Genomic DNA, 21,252 nt, shown 5'->3' on the forward strand with positions numbered 1-21,252 from the left:
AAGGCATCGGAGGGCCTTTGCCACGAGAGGCAAAGGTGCACTCACCCCCTGTCTATTTTGCAGATTAGGGTTCAGACGTCGAGCTAGGGTTCCGGTGAAGAGGCACGAATAAGCCGTTGCAATCCAGTTGATCCGAAGCGTCAATTGTTTTCATCCCCCTACAATGTCCTAAGGACAGTTTTCCTTTGCCTAGGATCGACCAATTGGTTGATGCAACCTCTGGTTACGAGCGAATGAGTTTTCTCGATGCATATCGAGGATATCATCAGATTGCTATGTTTGAACCTGATCAAGAGAAGACTTCGTTCATCACACCACGAGGGTTATACCGTTACAGTGTTATGCCCTTTGGACTGAGGAATGCTGGGGCTACATACCAAAGACTTGCAACCATTATGTTCAAGAAGCTCATCGGGAAGACTTTGGAAGTTTACATAGATGATATGGTGGTAAAGAGTCGAGAAAAGGGAGGGCATATTTCTGATCTGAAGGAAGTGTTTGAAATCCTGAGGAAATATAAATTAAAACTCAACGCCTCGAAGTGTGCGTTTGGAGTTGGTTCAGGAAAATTCCTGGGCCATTTGGTAACTTTGAGAGGGATAGAGGCAAATCCCGATCAGATTGATGCTTTGCAGAGATTACAGAGTCCCAAAACTACCAAGGAAGTCCAAAGGCTGACTGGGATGGCAGCAGCACTAAACAGATTCATCAGCAGGTCAAGTGATAAATGCAGACCCTTTTTTCAGCTACTGAAAGAGAGGGAGGGATTTGAATGGGGAGCAGAATGTGAGCAAGCTTTCCAGGACCTGAAGAAGTACCTGGCTGAGCCCCCACTGTTGTCAACTCCACGGCCAGGTGAGTCTTTAATTCTGTACTTAGCTGTTTCCGAGCATGCAGTGAGTGCAGTCTTGTTGAGGGACTTGGGGATCGAACAAATCCCCATCTATTATGTTAGCAAGACGTTGTTGAATGCAGAGACGAGATATCTGCCCTTAGAAAAACTTGTCCTGGCACTTAGGACAGCAACCAGGAAATTGCCACACTACTTCCAAAGCCATAAGGTTGTGGTTTATACTGAGTATCCATTAAAATCACTGCTTCGAAAGGCAGATTTCTCGGGACGGATCTCGACATGGTCCGTAGAGTTAAGTCAGTATGATCTCGAGTATCAGCCACGTACAGCAATTAAAGGCCAGGTATTGGCTGATTTTGTGGCAGAGTTTTCCCCCACTGTTGCTCCTTTGCCTCCTACGAGAAAGGAACAGGCAGCTAAGACATCATCCTTGAAGGATCAACCCGTAGCCGAACAGGATCCCAAAGAATGGAAGTTATTCGTTGATGGATCAGCGTGCAATACTGGTTCTGGAATTGGAGTTGTCCTCTTTCCTCCTCAAGGAGTTCTCATTGAGCTCTCTGTTCGGCTTGGATTCAGTGCATCGAATAATGTGGCTGAATATGAAGCACTCTTGGCTGGGTTAAGAAGTGCGAAGACCCTTAAAGCAGAACGGGTCAGGGTGTATTGTGATTCCCAGCTTGTTGTGAATCAACTGTCCGGAGAGTACGAGACTCGGAATGAAAAGATGGTAGCCTACGTGCAGGCAGCAAAAGACTTGCTTGATACCTTCGAGAGGGTATATATTGAGCAAATAAGTTCTGGACAGAATGCTCATGCAGACTCTTTAGCTTGGTTGGCTGCAGCAGTACCAACAGAGTTTAAAAGAAGGGTGGCAGTAGAATACCTCAACGAGCCGAGCATTGGGAGGAGTGTAGACTTGGTTTTGGACGTGAACCAAGGACCAAGTTGGATGGACCCAATAATGGAGTTCTTACGAGATGAGATACTCCCTTCTGATAAAAAGGAGGCCCACAAGATAAGAGTCAAATCTGCTAGGTTTTGGCTGTCCCCAGAGGGTAAGTTGTATAGGAAATCCTTTACGGGTCCCTATTTGCTATGTGTACATCCTGAGATGGTACAGAAGTTCCTTCATGAAATCCACGAGGGAACATGTGGGAGCCATGCTGGAGGCAGATCTATTGCCCACCGAGCAATTACTCAAGGCTATTGGTGGCCACACATGCAAGAAGATGCAAAGGTGTATGTAAAGATTTGTGAGAAGTGTCAAAAATTCTCACCAATGATTCGAACACCAGCCGAAGATCTGGTGCCTTTGACAAGTCCCTGGCCTTTTGCTCAATGGGGGATGGATATCGTGGGTCCATTGCACAAAGCAACTGGGAATCGAAAATTCCTGCTTGTTGCAACTGACTATTTTACAAAGTGGATTGAGGCAGAACCACTGGCCAAAATCACTGAGCCAATGATTGAAAGGTTCGTGTGGAAAAGCATCATCACTCGTTTTAGGGTCCCTTATTCATTGATTACAGACAATGGATCCCAATTTCAGAAGAAATTCAAGACTTTTTGTGCCCAATATGGAATAAGAAATTTTTATTCCACCCCAGCCTACCCGCAGAGTAATGGGCAAGCAGAGGCATCCAATAAAACTATCCTAGATGGGATAAAGAAGAGGTTGGACAAAGCAAAGGGAAAATGGCCTGATGAGTTACCGTTAGTTTTGTGGGCTCACCGAACAACGCCCAGGAGGTCTACGGGAGAGACCCCCTATTCGTTGGCATTTGGAACAGAGGCTGTCATACCTCTGGAAGTGGGTCTGCCGACCAACAGGACAGCTTTGGTTGAAAGTGGAGGCAATGATAGGGCCCTTGAAATCGAGCTTGATCTTGCCGAGGAGAAGCGAGAAAAGGCCTTGGTACATCTTGCTTCTTACCAAGAACAACTGATGAAAAGCTACAACAAACATGTTCATCCTAGAGAATTTGGTGTTGGGGACCTTGTGCTACGAAAAGTGCTCGGCAACACCAAGGTGGCAAATGAAGGCAAGCTGGGGGCCAACTGGGAAGGCCCGTATAGAGTAACTGAGATTGTGGGCATCGGAGCCTATAGACTGGCAGATCTGGATGGTGATCCAATTCCGAGGCCTTGGAATGTTCATAATTTACGAAAGTTCTTTGTTTAGAAGTATTAAATTCTGTTTTGGATTTACACTACGTGATTGTGTGGGAATTACGAATATAATTCCTTTGTTCTAGTTTTGATTGTTTTTGCAAAGGGTACGAGTAACGCCCTCTTGCGTTTTACAGATTATGAATACAATCACTTCTTTCGAAAAACTGTTGTGGTATTTAAATACGAACTACGAGTTTGGTTCTCCTTATTCGTATTGGGGAGTAGGGTATACCTTTTGAGTATGTGAAACTTAAAAGCATTATACATTTTTAAGTACGTGACACTTAAACGAATACAAGTACGAAATACTTGTATAGAATTTCAAGTATGTGAAACATTGGGTATACATTTGAACACAAGTATGAAAACACTTGTATGTTTACTTTTAAACAAATACAAGTACGAAATACTTGTATGGACGTTCAAAGTACGAGATACTTATATGGTGTTTTAAGTACGTGATACTTGAGAACCTATATTGGCTTGACTTAAATGTAAGCCACATTTAGTTCAGTACGTGAAACTGAAACACAAGTACGAGACACTTGTGTAATGTTCTAAATACGTGATACTTAACAAGTATGAATACACTTGTAAAGTACTTAAAACAGTACGAGACACTGGGAAACAAATGTTTTGAAGTACGTGACACTTAAACAAATTTAAGTATGTGAAACTTAACAGGCGTGAAAGATTTGCTAAAAAGTACGAAATACTTATGCAAACAAATGATACGACATACTTAGATTGAAACATTGCATACGAACAGCTGCAACAACAAAGGATGCCGAGCAAAACATAAGGTCATGCCACGAAGGGCCAAATACCTGTGTTAACAAAGTATTCAAACTAAACAGGTGCCTCACAGGGCCAAAGTAAGCTTATGGTCACGCAGGACCAGCAACCAAAACAATTCTTATACTTACCAAATCAATCCACATTCTGGACCTCAGGAGTGTTAATGTTGATGTCAGTATCGGTACCATCTTCGACTACATTTTCTTCCAGGTTAATGGGCTCAACAGGTACATCCCGAGCAGGAGCTTCAGTAGGGACCACATCCGTGGGGATATCTTCCTCAGCATTAGCAAATTCTTCAATTTGCTGTTCAAAGTCTTCCTCTGGATGTTCTGTTGGCTCTGGAATGTCCTCGATGTTCTGAACACGGGTGCTAGGCAGCTCGTTCTCAACCCAGAAGGGTGAATCCTCAGCAACCCCTAGTTTTGTAAGACAGGTTTCCCAGCTGGCAATCCAGACCTGGTCCTGTAAAGCTGGCATCTGTTCCACGTAACTGGCGGTTGTGGCATCATAACCCTTCTGGTAGCCATCTTCATATGAAGCCTTCTTGGTGCTGTCAATTTCAGATAAAGCTTGATTTAGGCTCTCTTCGGCAACTTGCAGCTTGCCTTTAGCACCATTAAAATCTGCCTTGGCTTTGTCTCTTTCTCTTTCAAGCCGAGCAACTGTCCGAAGAAGTCGAGTGTTGTCATTTAGCAACCTGACCTGTTCGGCCTCAGCTTCTTGGTACTTTTGCCCCATGGTTACCATTTTTTGAATAAACTGGCAAAAACAGCGAGTGGTGAGTGACAAGTGTAGCAGTATATGATATATGGTATACGAAATATACATGAAGACTTATATGAAAAGATTGAGTCACATTACCTTAATTCCATTAACAAGACCAGTAGACACCAGCCGATCAGGAGACGACAGAGACTCCTTTTGCAAATCAACAGGGAGCATTAAACCTTGGGCCAAGGCTAGAGCAGTCTCAGATGAACTAGCACTATCCCCAACATGGACAAGACGGTCTCCCCTAGTAAAAGAAGGAGTCCATGTCTGGGGGAGTACTTGAGCAGTTGGTGACACAGGGAGATGGGTTTCTGTATCAGCCTGTGGGACAGAATCAGCTGGGTCATCAGACCTCGGCCGTTTGTCCCGATGTGCGTTAGCAGCATCAAGGGAACCCTCCTCCCCCCGAGGAGAAGACGATGATCTTGCTGATCCCCCCTATTGCGACGAGGTTGTGGGGGCGGAGCGCCAGATGATGCTACCCTGTTGGTAGCACCTCGTCCTCGTGCGGGCACAGTAAGTAAGGAGCTGAGATTAAGAGGTTGACGGGTCATTGTACCTGGGTTACAAGGGGATCGAGAATAACCAGAAGAAGAAGACTGGCTGGTATCACGATATGCAATCAGCTGCTCGGATTGTTGTTGATTAGAGACTGATCCACGAGAAGATCTTCTGAGTCTCAAACAAGGAAGTGGCACGCCTTCTGAAATGGGAACTTCACCAGGTAGGCCAGCAACAGTAACCTCAGTTTGAAGTCTTGAGATACGTTCTTGAGGGGCAGTTGAGGTGGATGCAGCACTGGTACTGGGATGAGCAAGTCTTCTATCAATGACCCCTCTGTACGAAGGATCGTATCCCAGCAGTATATCAGCGTCTCGACCCCGACCAGCTGTTCGGGTTCCTGGTTCTCCTGTATACTTTAGTATCCTGTTAATGTCCCCTGCTCGGATGTAGCTCGGCTCACGTCTAGGACGTTTGTTAACGTTTTCAGCTGCAAGTTTCAAGTTGAAAAACCAATTTAGTTCATGAGAAAGCTACGAGAAAGCAGTAAATGAAGAAATTGCAAAAGATAAAAAGCAAGAGCATACGTGGATAACCCCATATGTGGGGGCAATGGAGCCCTATCACTTGGCCATCTTCCCCTAAGGGCTCGAATGCTCCAGTCACATAGAGGAAGTCGATCTCGTGGTCACGAGCAGAATCTGGCAGATTGAGCACGAAGCGCTTTTCTGCCCTTCTAACTTTGAAATAGTAGGTATTATAGTCAGGGTTTAGTACAATACTGTACCACCACTGAATATCCCAAATTCCTAACTGGGTCCCCAGAATCCTATTCAAAGCTATTACACCCATTATCAGCCTAAAGACGTTTGTTGATACTTGCATGGGGGTGAGACGATACCAGTTTAGGATCTGACGGAGTAGTGGGTGAAGAGGAAATCGAACTCCACCTTCGACGATGGCAACAATGGGGATACACATTCGATCCCAGGAACCTCCGTCTCTATCTGCGCCCAGGGGGGCGAGTTCGAGACCAACGTTCTTTGGAACGTTATATTCCCTCCTAAATGCCGCCATGGCAGTAGGGGTCTCACATAATTTCCTAAATTTACTGGGTCTCAAAGGATTCTCACCATCGTCAGCCATGGGTATACTCAGGAAAGAAGAAAGACTGAAAAAGGGTGTAATTGAAACCCTAGAAAAACGACCCACGAATCTGAGAGTGAGATCTCAGAGGGAAGCCTAAGAAGACGAAATGGAGTAAGAACGAGAATCTTACAAGAATAATGTGACGATTCCCTTGAATGCAATTGAATTTGCAGGTGGCGGCAATGGCGGATAGCGGGATGCTTTCGCCTGGTTTCTAGAGAGAGAAGGAGTGCGTGTAAGTCTTTGGTAAAAACCCAAAGAGAGCTCTTTCAGGGGTTAAGGGGTGAGAGACGGAGACGAAACGTCTCCTCTCACACCGTTACAGGAAAAGTAACGGAAAGCAGAAACCGTTCTGACGCCGTTTCATAGAACGTCAGTTCGAAGTTAATGCTAGGCATACGAAAACGTGCCACGTGGAGTCGTTTTACCCCGAAATGGTATAATGACATAGGCGCCAAAAGGCATCAATGAAGTATTGAAATTTTGACTGCACGGGATCAAAAGAGTTTGGTCTAGATAGAATTCTGTTTCTAAGCATCATATGTTACCCCCGAACAGTGGTAAATACATGAAGCTGGGGAGCAATTGTAGGGAGGTATTCCCGAGCAGATACATTTAGTTACCAAACACGTGATGTTTGGGAACTCGTGGTAAATACGACTGGACTTATCGCCGAGCAGTTCGGTGAACAGCGATATGGACCAGTGTTGTGAGAAGTCATGGCTATAAATAGATTGTTCGGTTATGATACAGCCGAACAGATGATGTAAAGAACCTAGCATGTGATACGAGTAATCACGGGTTGAAAGCAATGCAATCGATATCCGAATAAATGGTACGAGAGACCATAGTTTGAATATAGACAGGACAGTACGGGCTCAAGGACCGGTTACATGTGAGGTAATTGGTCCAAGCCGTCTGTTCGGCCATGAGACAGCCGAACAGAGAAGGAGCTCCAATTAAGAGTAGGAGCAGAGGGAATACTCTAGAAGATTCCAGAGTAGTCATGTCCCATAAAGGGATAAAGATCCCAAGAATATAGGATCTGAGAAAGATACCCAACGAGTATGGGATGTTCGGCTCTTAAAGGAAAAGAATCATAAAAGGACTCTTTTCCATAAACTGATAAAGGAAATGAGACTCCTTGATATCCTGGGTTTCCTATACGAGTTAGGAATCCTATGGCAATAAGGATGCTTGAACAGCAAGCATCCATAAATCTATAAATATGAGCAAGCCTAGAGGTAAAAGGTACGCAATATTGCATTATTATTGCTTTCCTACTGATAATTAGGGCTGAGTTTTCTAGTACGTGATACTAACAAAAGCATCGGAGGGCCTTTGCCACGAGAGGCAAAGGTGCACTCACCCCCTGTCTATTTTGCAGATTAGGGTTCAGACGTCGAGCTAGGGTTCCGGTGAAGAGGCACGAATAAGCCGTTGCGATCCAGTTGATTCGAAGTACCAATTGTTTTCATCCCCCTACATTCCCAACAAAAGATAACCTTATCTACTTTAAATAAAATGATCAAGGTTACTTCCTAATGAACTTATATTTAGAGTTAGGGTACAAAACTACTTTATACTTGGATAGTAGATAAGGATAACTACCGTTCTTCTTGGCGGTGGTCGGCTACGGAGATTTGGTCGTCGGTTTTTGGAATTCGGCGGCGTAACGGCGTCGGTTTGCTTCGAAAGAAAAAGAGATGCACTTTCTTTTCCTAGAAACAACTTTACTAACTAATGTGGACTACTTTAGAGATCTATGGGTGGTTTTAAGAGGTGGTTTGGTGGTATTGCTCAAGAACTCAAGAAAACTCAAAAAAACTAGAACTTTGGAAGCAAGAACACTTAAAATTTCTAGAGAGAAGGAAGAGCAAAGCTTGAAGGTGTGAGTTTGAAGCTTGGAATGGCTTCTATTTATAGGCCAAGACTCCCCTCTCTCTCTCTCTAGTCGATTCTCTCTCTCTCTCTCTCTCTCTCTCTCTCTCTCTCTCTCTCTCTTGTCATGGTTGATTGAAAGGTTGATGGGTGAAGTTAAGGCTTGCTTGCACACTAACCACCTAGTTTTAGGCTTGCATGGCTAGTTTAGTACCTTGGATGGGATTTTGGAAGATTTGTTGGAAGGAAAGGAGACAATGGTACAAGATTCTTGTGTTAAACAATTGAAAGATGTACAAAGGAGGACAATGGGGTTAAGATTTGGCTAGGAAGAGTAATCACCCAAGATTTGAAGTACAAGGAAGATCAATGTCAAGGTATACATCACATCGCTCTTCTTTCTCCTCTCTCTCCCTCTCGGCTCCTCTCTCCTCTCTCTATCTCTCTCACGGCCTCTCTTTCTCTCTCCTCTCTCTCTTTCTCAAGTACTAGCATATATATATATATATGTATATATATTACAATGTGCAAGAATACAAATAAAATAACAAGTACTTTTGTACAAAAGATCAAAGTAGTCCTTTAAGGTCAAGATTCTCCCATAAAATTAATACAAAAGGTACTAGTACTTAAATGATATAATAGTGTACTTTGTACTCTCGGGAATCTTAATAAAAGATTAGTTTAATAGGACTAATACTTAGTTGGTAAGACTAACCTATTGACCAATAGATAATAAATCCCCTAATGGTTAATAACCAATGGGTGATAAAGGACGAGTACCCTAAATAATAATTTAAGTCTTATAAAAAGAATACATGTCCTTTTGCATGAGGTAAATACACAAGTGTGTGTGTGTATATATATATATGTACTTATCAAGATATAATATTTGGAAAAGCTATTGTCCAATGGGTAAAGATTACCCCAACGGTTATTGTCCAAAGGTTAATGGTTACTAGGGAACTTTTTAAAGTAAAATAATCAAAAGGTACTTTAGAGCAAATTATAAAAGTCTTTGCTCAAATCTTTCATTGAATCTTTTTAATATAAAGAATTGGGTTTCTATTATCCAATGGATAATAGTTCCCCTAACTTTTATCATCCAAAGGATAAAGAATAAAATCAAAACAATAAAAGAAATAATGAAACAATTTCTAGTCTAGGGTTTGAAAAGGTTCAAGATGGGCAATATGGTCCATCTATAGTTAGAGAAAAGTAACTAGGTGACTTCCTAGTTTGGTTATACCAACAAGTCGGTTAGAAGCTAACTAGACTTGCTAGGTAGGGCTTAAAAGTCAAGAAACGATCCTTGAGGGGCTAAAGTATAATTAGGGTTTCTAGTCGAGGAATATGATGATAAGGCGTTTAATTGCTTGAATACAAACTACTAGGAATCAAATAAGAAAATCATCAAGCAATTAAGAGAAATTAAGAAATTTCGAATAACAACGAGATTTTTATTGAATAAAAATCAGAGTTGTTACAAGGCTTGTGTGGTGCATAGTGTACAGAATAATAAAGAGCTTTATTTTTCAAAAGACATAAAAAAATTCTGTTTCGAAAATGTTTTTCAAGCTTGGCTCACTTTATTAATCAATACTTTGGAGAAAACTACACATGGGAATAATAGTAAAAGTCCCAATTCGGATTGGTCGGATGTAAAATCCTGTTACGTCACCATTCCGTTCTTCAGCAGCATGAAGCATACCGTTATGATAGACTTTTGAAAGATTGTTCATTTATGTATTAATTTTCAAATTTTTGATTAATGCAAAGTCCCCAGCAAAGTCGCCACTGTGGGCTCTTCGAATGGCGCGCACGTGAGAGAGTCGTCACCCGGATTTTTGAGATGGGTGATCCGAGAAACCGATGACTCATTTTGAAAAAGGGGTTTGGTCTAGCGAAAAATGTCGAGACTTTGGATCCGGGAGCCACGTTACGAATGGGGAAGGTTTTGTCGAAAAGCACCCCACTCGCTTGGTGAAATTAGTCTCTGCTAAACATTTTCAAAAGGGAAAATTTTTATGAATCTTTTGAAAAATAAAGCTCTTTAATAAGCAAGTAAGAGGGGAAGGGACATGGGAAAATATTGTTGTGAGAGAAAGAAGGAAAAATGAATAGGGTGTTAACTAACCCTAACACAGGTGAGCTTTATTTATATTATGTGGCGACTAGTTAAATAACATAAGCAACCAATGTGAGACTAAGTCCAACTCTATTCTAACACTCCCTCTCAAGCTAGAGAATAAATATCACAAAATCCAAGCTTGTTACGTAACAACTCTAAACATGGTTTAACTAAAGATTTGGTGAAGATATCTACCAACTGAGCTCCTATAGACACGAAAGGGGTAGCCAACAGGCCACTATTTATCTTCTCCCGAACAATATGACAATCTACCTCGATGTGTTTGGTTCTCTCATGAAATACCGGATTCGAAGCGATATGTATTGCTACCTGATTATCACAATACATAGGAATAGGTAACTGTACGCCAAGCCCCAACTCCTCGAGTAAAGCTCTCAACCATACAGTCTCGCATGTAGTATGAGCCATGGCACGATACTCTGCTTCAGTACTGGATCGAGCAACCACAGTTTGTTTCTTGCTCTTCTAGGTAACTAAATTTCCACAAACAAAAGTACAGTACCCAGTTGTGGACCGTCTATCAGATGGTGATCTTTCCCAATCAGCCACGTCCAGGATGAGCCTTAAGATCCTTCACAATACGAAGACAAGCTTCCCAATGTGGAAAATGAGGGGCTGACATGAACTGACTTACCATACTGACAGCAAATGAGATATCAGGCCGTGTATTGGTGAGATAATTCAGCTTGCCTACCAAGCGACGATAACGGTCTGGATGAGGAAATATCTCCCCCTGATCAACACACAATTTGACGTTTGGATCCATAGGAGTCTTCACAGGCTTTGCTTCCAATAAACCAGTCTCCTTTAGAATATCTAGCGTATACTTTCTTTGAGAAAGACTGATCCCTTCCTTGGATCTTGCTACCTCAATACCCAAGAAATATCATAGTTTACCCAAATCTTTGGTGTGAAACTGACGCTGTAGGAACAGTTTCAGCTCATCAATACCTTTCATATCATCCCCAGTAATAATTATATCATCCACATACACAATCAACACTACTTTCCCCCGATCTGACTAAATAGAGAAGACAGAATGATCAGAATGAGAGAGACGCATACCAAACTGCAACACAGCATCACTAAACCTGCCAAACCAAGCTCGAGGGGACTGCTTAAGACCATAGAGGGCTTTGCAAAAGCGACACACCTGAGAACGCTCCTCCTGAGCAACAAACCCAGGAGGTTGCTCCATATAAACCTCCTCGAACAGGTCACCATGTAGAAATGCATTCTTGACATCCAACTGAAATAAGGGCCAACCAAGATTGGCAGCCATAGAAATAAGAATGCGAACAGAGTTAATCTTGGCCACCGGACAGAAAGTCTCAGCATAATCAACGCCATACATCTGGGTATAGCCTTTGGCCACAAGACAGGCCTTGTACCGTTCTACTATGCCATCCGAATTATACTTAATGGTAAATACCCACTGACATCCAACAGTAGACTTTCCTGGTGGAAGATAAACCAACTCCCAAGTACCATTGTCATGAAGAGCAGACATCTCAGTCTCCATAGCTGTCCACCACTCAGAAACAGATAAGGCCTCCTGAACAGTGTTAGGAACAAAAATGGACGAAACAGAAGTAGTAAAAGCACGAAGGGACGGAGACAGATGATCATAGGAAACAAACCGAGCAATAGGATAAGATGTACAAGACCAAATACCTTTGCGAAGAGTTATAGGAAGACCAGATGATGGCGATGGCGGAGGCGGAGGTGGAGGTGGGGGTGGAGGAGGCGTGGTGGCTGGTACTTGTGGAGCTGTTAATACTTGTTGCAGACGAACATACACCTACAAGGGAGGACCAGATGGTACACAAATAGAAAACACAGACTCAGACTCAGGAAGGTCAACTGGAGTACTGTGACCCGAGTAAAAGGGCAATGACTCATTAAATGTGACATCAGCACAAACAAAATGACGACGAAGAGATGGTGAGTAACACTTATACCCTTTCTGAGTGCGCGAGTACCATAGAAAAATACACCGAATTGACCGTGGATCAAGTTTGTCCCAGTCAGGATCCAGAGCATGAACATAACAGGTGCACCCGAACACTCCTAAGGGTAGTGAGTGGAGAGGGCGACCAGGAAATAAAACTGTATGGGGTATCTGACCACCTAGAACGCTAAATGGCATACAATTGATCAAGTAACATGCTGTAAGAACAGCATAACTCCAGTAAGACTTAGGAACGTGCATTTGAAATAATAGAGCACACATAACCTCTGATAAATGCCTAATCTTGCGTATGGCAACTCCATTTTGTTGTGGAGTTCGAGCGCAAGAAGATTGGTGAATTATACCATAGTCATCAAAAAACTTAGAAAGAGAATTATGAAAATATTCACCTGCATTGTCAGAACGAAATATACGAATGCAAGTATTAAACTGAGTTTTGATTTCCATATAAAATGACTTATAGATAGAAGACAACTATGACCACTCTTTCATGAGATAAAGATACGTAACACGAGAATAATCATCGACAAAAATAACATAATATTGAAAGCCAAAAACATTAGCAACACACATTGGACCCCAAATATCATAATGAACTAAGTGAAAATGACGGGTTACGCGACTCTCAACCCTAGGATAAAAAGACATTCTATGATGTTTACTAAACTCACTGACTTCACAGGGCAAAGCATCAACACGGCTACATGAAGGTACCAGCCGTTTAAGATTCTGAAGGGATGGATGACCAAGTCGACAATGATGTTGATAGGGTGACTCAGAAGACTAAAAGGCAACAGAGCTAGGGTGAACATTGTCGGTAAAGTAATACAAACCACCACGCTCAGTACCACCACCAATTTTCTACCCCGTCTTGAGATCCTGAAACACACAACCATCAGGAAGAAATGTGACAGAGCAATTTAAAGATTTAGTAAGTTTACTAACAGACATAAGATTTAATGGAAAACGAGGAACGTGCAATACTGAATCCAAAGTCAAAGAAGAAGTAACAGAAATCGAACCCAAACCAGTAATATCAGTGGTAGAACCATCGGCTAAGGTAACACGAGATGGTTTATCAATAGACTGATGGCCAGAAAGAATAGTAGAATTACCAGTCATATGATCAGATGCACCAGAATCAATAACCCAAGGAACAGAAAAATGAGAAGTTGCAATACAAGCACTAGAAGAACCTGTCTGAGATAGCGTAGCAATGGAGGAACTTGTCTGAAGTGACACAAGGCGTTGGTACTCCTCTATAGAAATAGTCACCATAACAGTGGAGCGTGCATCCTGCCTAATATCCTTGGGAGAAGTAACCCGATAAGCCTGAGGAAAACCATGTAGGTCATAGCAATGGTCCACCGTGTGATTAGTTACCCCACAATAAGTACAAAGTCTAGAACCATGGCCTCGACTATGGCCACCTCCCCTTGACATGCGACGTATACGACTAAATCCACAACGACCAGAATCATGACCACCAAAAATGCAGTCAAAATGACCACTGTACTCATAATCACGGTCGCGACCAAGGTCACGGCTAAATGAAGAACCAGAATCACCAGAATCAGCGGAAGTAAAATCAGAACCAGATTTCATTGCAAACCTATCACCGTATAATGAGAGGCAACTAGTCAACTACCGATAGATCAACCAACCAAATACTTTACCAACAAATGGCCAATAAACAAGAGATAAGGAACTGATTGACTGGCTAACGACCAAGGGCACGACCACGCATGCATCCAACAAAACCAAAGTAGCCACCGAACAACATAATCCCAATATCGAGCAATAACCAAGAGCTTGTATGCTAACATAGACCAAATAACTCAACACAATCCAACAATTGAAATTAGACTTCAACATACCCAAACTACCATCTATTGGAGAGGATAAACTGTAAATTGACCAAAAAATTCAAAATTACCAGAACAATCAGTGCATAAGAGTAACGGAACAGTACCCAACAATGATGAACAGTAAAGGCGATGAATAGTGCGCAATGAACAGTGCGCGATGATGAACAGTGCGCGATGAACAGTACGGTGAACAATATCGACGATGAACAGTAATCTGTGAACTAGGATTAGGGTTAGGGTTAGGTTTAAGGCAGAGGCTAGGATAGGATTGTGATTTTAGGGATTATGTACAGAGGCTAGAGTTTAGGCTAGGATTGTAGGGATTATGTACAAAGGCTAGGGTTGTGGTGGTTTAAGATTAAGGTTAAGATCCCGCTCTGATACCATGTTGTGAGAGAAAGAAGGAAAAATGTATGTGGTGTTAACTAACCCTAACACAGGTGAGCTTTATTTATATTATGTGGCGACTAGTTACATAACATAAGCAACCAATGTGGGACTAAGTCCAACTCTATTCTAACAAATATATCACGTTGACGTGCACGTCGTGCTATCTGTACAGAGGTGATAAAGATCATGCAGCGCATAAAAGAAAAGGGAAGCTTCTGGACGAACTGTCTGGACCACTGTCATCTCTTTCACGGCATACTATAATATCGCGCACGACTTTACAATATGCCGTGCGGGGTATCTGTTCCGTTATCAGACTGTCATCAGCTCTCAGAATATGACTTTCACCACTTTTAACAGGCATTCGAAGATGCTCAGTCATTGGATCACTTTAGGACAGTATCATTTCATCAAGCCATGGACATAAAATAACTTTTAGTGCGTTTAATCGCTTGAGATGATCAAGAAAACATTGTTTATAAATGGAACATGGCTTGTAGATATGGTCTCGTTCTGAGAACTCTGATAGCTGGTTTCTTAACAACAGAAACATGTCTTATGAAAGATAACTTTGATGCAGACAGTTTGAACAAGAAAGACAGTAGCTGATGAAACGACGTGCGTCTGAATACACTACGCCGCACGACGCATTGATACGCCACGCGGCGTGGTGCATTCAGGACAGTGGCTGTTTTATTTTCTAAAAATGATTTTTAAGTCGAAACTTAACCAAAGGGGAAAGCCTGACAATAGAAAAAGCTCCCTCAAGGTCAAGATCGAGCTTAACCCAAGGAAACTTAGTTTTTTTTTTTACCTCTAGTCTTGAGCTTGGATGAGGATGGATGACGATGGATGAGCATTGGTAAGGTCAGTTGAGGAAAGAGAGGTGTGGATATGTGTAATAGATGGGTATATTAGGTAGTTGGGATCTTAAAGTGAGTAAAATGACTCACTTTTAATGGTGAGGAGAAAAATGAGGGACTTCGAGAAAGGAGAAGCCCAGAGAATGTTTTTAGAGCAAACTCTCTCAAGACTTGGAAGGGAGGAGTGGGTGTGAAAGCATGATGAGAGAGAGAGAGTTCAAGCCCCTTTCTCTCGATTGGATGGGTGTATTTATAGGCAAGAGCCAAGGATTTTGAATTCAAATGGTGGAGGTATTTTTTGGGTGGGCCAAAAATGCCTTTTCAGCTTATCCAACTTGTAGCTATGGCTCAAGTGGGCGTGGCCGACAACTAGTTGAGCCAGTCAAAACTTTACCTGAAATGCCTTACGGTTAACCTCATGACCGCGTGCGGCATAATGAATTCTATTATGCCGTGCGGTATTATAGGTCCAGTCCAGGGCTTTTGGGCTTTTGGTTTGGGCTGAAGGGGTCCTTTATCCAAGCTTTCGAAGGTATTGTTTCCTTTATTTCATCATCGGGACGTTCAAAGACCCTTCGAGGTCCAGATTGGGACGTCTACACCCAGCAAATCGATCTGTTGGTCACCAGATCGTACTAGTTTAATGTACTAGTTGGCACATTGAAGTGTCAGCCAGTACTGTTCTTCCTCACACCAGAACATAAAGTTTAAAGATGCAGAAACAGGGGTTAGAAAGCTATGAAACATAAATTGAAACAAACCAAAGGCCCTGTGGCCTTCCCACCTTGAACCATCGGTAGCTTGATTTGGGGTTGATTAGAGTGATTGGTTCACGAAATCTTAAGAACTAGGTGGGTTCTTTGGGGTTTGATCCCTCAGGTAATTTAGCTCATGGAGAGTTGGGGGTTTTTGTAGGTAGTGTATGAGGGAGGAATATGCTAGACCTTCAGGGTAGTAGATGATTGAATTGTGTTGTAATCTTCGAACCCTAAGGCTTCTTTATATAGAGTTCAAAGAGATAATCAACCGAATTAAACTAATCCGATTAATTGGAGTAATTAGGAGCTTAGAACTCTATCTCTAAAAGTCCCGTTCGTGACCACCAAGTTGGCCGATCAGTCGTGAAGAGTTCAAGCTCGGATTAAACACTTGCCAAAACTTCCAGATTTTCAGGAAAATCGAAGTGGCGGCCATGAAAACAAAGTGGCAGCTGACGAATGCATCTCGCGGTGAGGAAAGTGTCTTATGCTTGCTCGACCAAAGTGTGTCGAAGTAAAGAGCGCCCCAAGCGTAGAACTAGATCGGTTGTAGCATAATAAACTCGGAAGTCTGAGGTCAAATCCATAGGGAGCCAATGGAGCTAGGCCGAAGGTTTGATTTACGAAGGGTTTTTTAGCGTTAGGACCGCCAACATTTAGTTTGGCTTTGAGACGACTAACTTTTGAGTGATAGAAATTCTCTCTACCTCCTAACTGTAATTGAAAACGAAGATTGACTAGAAATTAAAAGCAGCAAAATCTAGGGTCTTTCCGCCCATAACATAGGCCGTTCAATACTTCTCTTTGATAACTCAAGTTAGAGTCATTGTCATTTGATCTCACTCGGAAGATTTAACCATGAAAATTAAGTTTAACTCATACAACAGGGTTTGAAAATGGAAAGAAACTCATTTAGGCATTTTATCAAACACATAGAGTGCCATGGTTCTAAGCATTGGGTGTGCCAAGGAGACTTGTCTACACACAATCAAAGAAATTAACAACCTTAAGTTTAGACCAAAGATTAGAGTTCAACAAATTCATTGAGGCATTTTGGCAAACATCTAGAGTGACATAGCTCTAAGCATTATATGTGACAAGAGATCAAGTCCTTGCCTACACATAAAGCTGGGCAACGGACACGAAGTTAGCTGGTTAGGGTTGAAAATTTTTGAAACGAAACACGAAAATGACACGACTCGAGAACACGAATTCTAAATGGGTCGGGTTCGAGTTGAACACGCGAGACACGAAATTGACACGACTAACACGGTTACTAATCTGTGTCACTCATTAACACAAACATATAAATATATAATATATGGTATATCTGTAATTCCATATAGAGTTGGGCAACAGACACGAGAACACGACACATATCAGACACCAAATTAACGAGTTAGGGTTGAACATTTCTTACACGAAACACGAAAATGACACGACTCGAGAAACACGAATTCTAAATGGGTCGGGTTAGGGTTGGGTGATTTGTGACACGAATCCGACTAACACGACACGAACACAACCCGACACGGCCTGTTACCCAGGTCTACCTACACATAATCAAAGAGATTAATAACCCTAGGTTTTGTTACATAAAAATGAGCTTAATCTATTCACAAACTATATTGAGCACAAAAATGAGAGAATCCATTAAACTACCCGAGTCACGGGGTAGAAATCACCCCACGACCAAGCCAATGAGGCTACCCCTCCATTAGAGATGAACTAAGCAAGAAAGATGAAGGAAATGCTAGAAACATGGAGAAAAACGAGATTAACAACTAAAATATGTACTAAAATTAAGAGTACTTATATGATTGTTGAAGAAATTATAAGATCAAAGCTAAAATCAAAGCCCTAGACATGGGTCTTTGAGTTAAACCTAAGAGGGAGGTAGAGAGAGAAAAGGTAAAATGGAAGATGCCCTAAAATCGGGCTAAAGGTGGTATATATACCCCCTTTACAAAATAACTACGAAAATGGCACTAAAAGTTCACGAAGGGCCTTGGGGATCGATTCCCATACACAGGGGGGTCAATCCCCCTGCTTGCTGGATTCTACACAACTTTGCGGGCTCGCTCCGGACACTCCCGAACTCGGATTTGAGTGTTTTTCAAACCGTTGGAAAGCTTGTTGAGTCTACTTTCTAACCTAAGTGGTTTGAATTAAAAATATTTTGTACATCAAAAGATATGATGTTACCCTCAGTTGGTCGGAAAATGAATTGTTTTGGGTAACATCCTTGCGTCTCCCTCACTTCCCTTGACCCTTGGACATCTCGAGTATGCTTCAAAGCTTCTTTTCATGACTTTTGGGACTTGGTCGTGGAGCGCCACATGGTCTTGGGTACTTGGACGCACTCGGGGCTATCCATGGCATTCAAATGTGCCTTATTCACACGATTTACTTGAAAACGTAAAAAACACACCTTTTGTGCAATATCGTTCAAATCAAGCAAGTTATGCACTTGTGTATGACAAAAATGAGAGGGATAAGTCCTATTATTTACACTATTGAGGGCTTATCATCTCACTAGAGGATTGGAATGAAAAGATCCCATGGGGGGGGAGATTGAAGTGGTGGGCGCCAAATCGACCTGTCAGCTTGGATCGATTTCACTGAAAAATTGGATTTTGGGCTTTCTCAATCTAGATTGGGCTAAAATAGTCCCTTGAGCTTACGTGAAATCAATCGAAGCAATAGGAAACCTGATTATCATCAAGATGCCCATTAATATGTCAAGCTTTCAAATATCTACAATTACAAGAAATGCATTACTAATCTCCAAGTAACAATATAAATAGACTTAATTAACAAGGATAAATTAGGGGGCGCTAATGTGAACTTTTGGATGCCTATCAATGCTCTCATGGTGGGACTTAAAATATCAGCTAAGTCAAATTGGAGTGTCTACAGTTTGAATTTTGGAGTGTAAAAAAAAAATGAAAAAAGTAATTAAAACTCTTTTCATTCGTATTCTATGTGCGATTTATTAAGAAGAGAAGATCATTTTATACTTGATGATTTGGTTGGTAGTTTGTATAGCCATAGGTGGTTAAGATTTTGTGAATGGTGAAAAAATATGATACTAATTACTTGCTTGTCCGTCAAAGTTCGTAATTTCCAAGTCCGAGCTGGGGAGGGTAACCCGTAACCGGGGTGATTGGAGAAGGGTGCTAGACTCTAGTAATGAACAGGGTTGGGTGCGGATAAAAATAAAATAAAAAAACAGGGTTGTGTTTGTCGGACCGCTTTTCTACTATCTCTCTTAAAATCAATTGATGGTAAGAAGAGTTTCAATTAAGTCTTTTATGGCATTCGACATCGCATCCGCAAGTCTTTTTTAGAGCTGTCGGAGAGAGTAACATTGTGTAACCAAATCCATGGGCACTCCAGGCCCAGAGTGCCCCTATCGATTTAGCTACTCAATACCATTCCCTGCGACCACTCTAAAAATAAATAAATAGTAAATTACAACTCGATAAATGGGTATACAATTATGAGTGTTTTATTATGGAATTTGCTAATACAAAGAGACTGTGACCTATGGTTGTAACAAGGTTGACCATAATTGGTCTGCAGAGAGACTATTCAGTTTCCAAAAAAAATTGTTTGAATATGTGTGTGCCTAGTGCCTACCAAATACCCCATCTGTCCAAATTTGTTCGTCCAATGATTGAAATTCGTGTCTTTCAAAAATATACTTATATATTATATTTTATAATATTTTTTATGATTTTGAAGATTTTGTATAATAAAACTAATCGAGATTTATCAAACAAGATCAATATTGCATATTAAAAACATTACGAATTGAAAAATATAAACAATTCTTTGAGGGATCAAACGCTCTCAAAAACTCAAAAAAGGGATAAACAAACCGGGACAGAGGAAGTATCGGTTTAGCTAGGCTAAACAAATAGCCAATCCAGCAAAATAATCGGGGTAGGGAACCGAGCGATAAAAGTAGATCGTACCTTCTTCTTAGATGCACATGTTACTCACAGTATTTTTAAACTTTTGGACCTCAAATTTGCAGTGTGAGGTCTCATTCCATATGTCGTAGGATCAAGCGCTTACCATCTTATCAAAACCCACAGGTGGTGGTAAAGACGCAACTCTATTTTCTTATATCAAAGCATAGCAGGTTCCAGGTGCTACGATTCGATCTGCGTGGACAGGATGCTGACCCGTGACCAACATGTGTTTCGGTGTGTATAGTCTCAGTCATGTTTGAATGGGATGCTTTAACCTTATTATTTAAGGTGCCAAGAACTCAATTGCCGTGCAGAATTTTTGCGGTTCAAAAGTAGCTTTTTATGACATTAATGGTGGGTCATTTTGATCCATTCTGTTACCCTTTTTACTTATTGCATGACAGCAAGAGTAGTCCTCATCTGATATTAGTGGTTGGATTGCATTTGAATAATCGATACCACCAAGCAAGTGAAGTCGCAGTCCAATGGTACGCATCGTGTACTATAATGGATTTATTTGGGGTTCAAACGTCGCTAACTACTATTAACTTTCACCATGCAAAAAAAAAAAAAAGAGAGAGAAAATTGTTAACCACAAACGTTTTTTTTGGAACAATTTTTATATAACAGGACCAAACCAAAACCCTCAAGGGGAGGAATCCTTGCAAGGGAAACACGTCACTACACCAGGACAAACCCTAGCTGTAGAAGGAAAAAAAAAAGTCCTATGAAAAGAAAATAGAACAGAGTGAATAAAACTAGACTGTACAAAGGAGATCAACATTTAAACCCCACTCTAGAATCAAACAAATGTTAGTAGCAAACCTACTAACATGCCTCCAGGAGGTCATACTAGCCTTAACCTCCTCCAGAATCAAAAGCACCACTGAAGTAGATTCATGGCCAATCTATTGAAAAATCCTTCCATTTCGCTCTTTCCAAATATAGTACACTGAAGCAGCAAGGCAGAGCTTGAAAAGTCTAGATTGGATAGAGCAGTCCTTACAATGAGTTAAACCCCAATGAATCTCATCCATGAGATCACGAGAAGGAAGAACAAAACCACACTTAGCTTTCACAACCTCCCAGATAACAGAAGTAAAGGAGCATTCAAAAAATAAATGAGAATGAAACTCAA

Source organism: Rhododendron vialii, chromosome 12a, assembly GCF_030253575.1.
Source record: "Rhododendron vialii isolate Sample 1 chromosome 12a, ASM3025357v1".
NCBI lineage: Eukaryota > Viridiplantae > Streptophyta > Magnoliopsida > Ericales > Ericaceae > Rhododendron > Rhododendron vialii.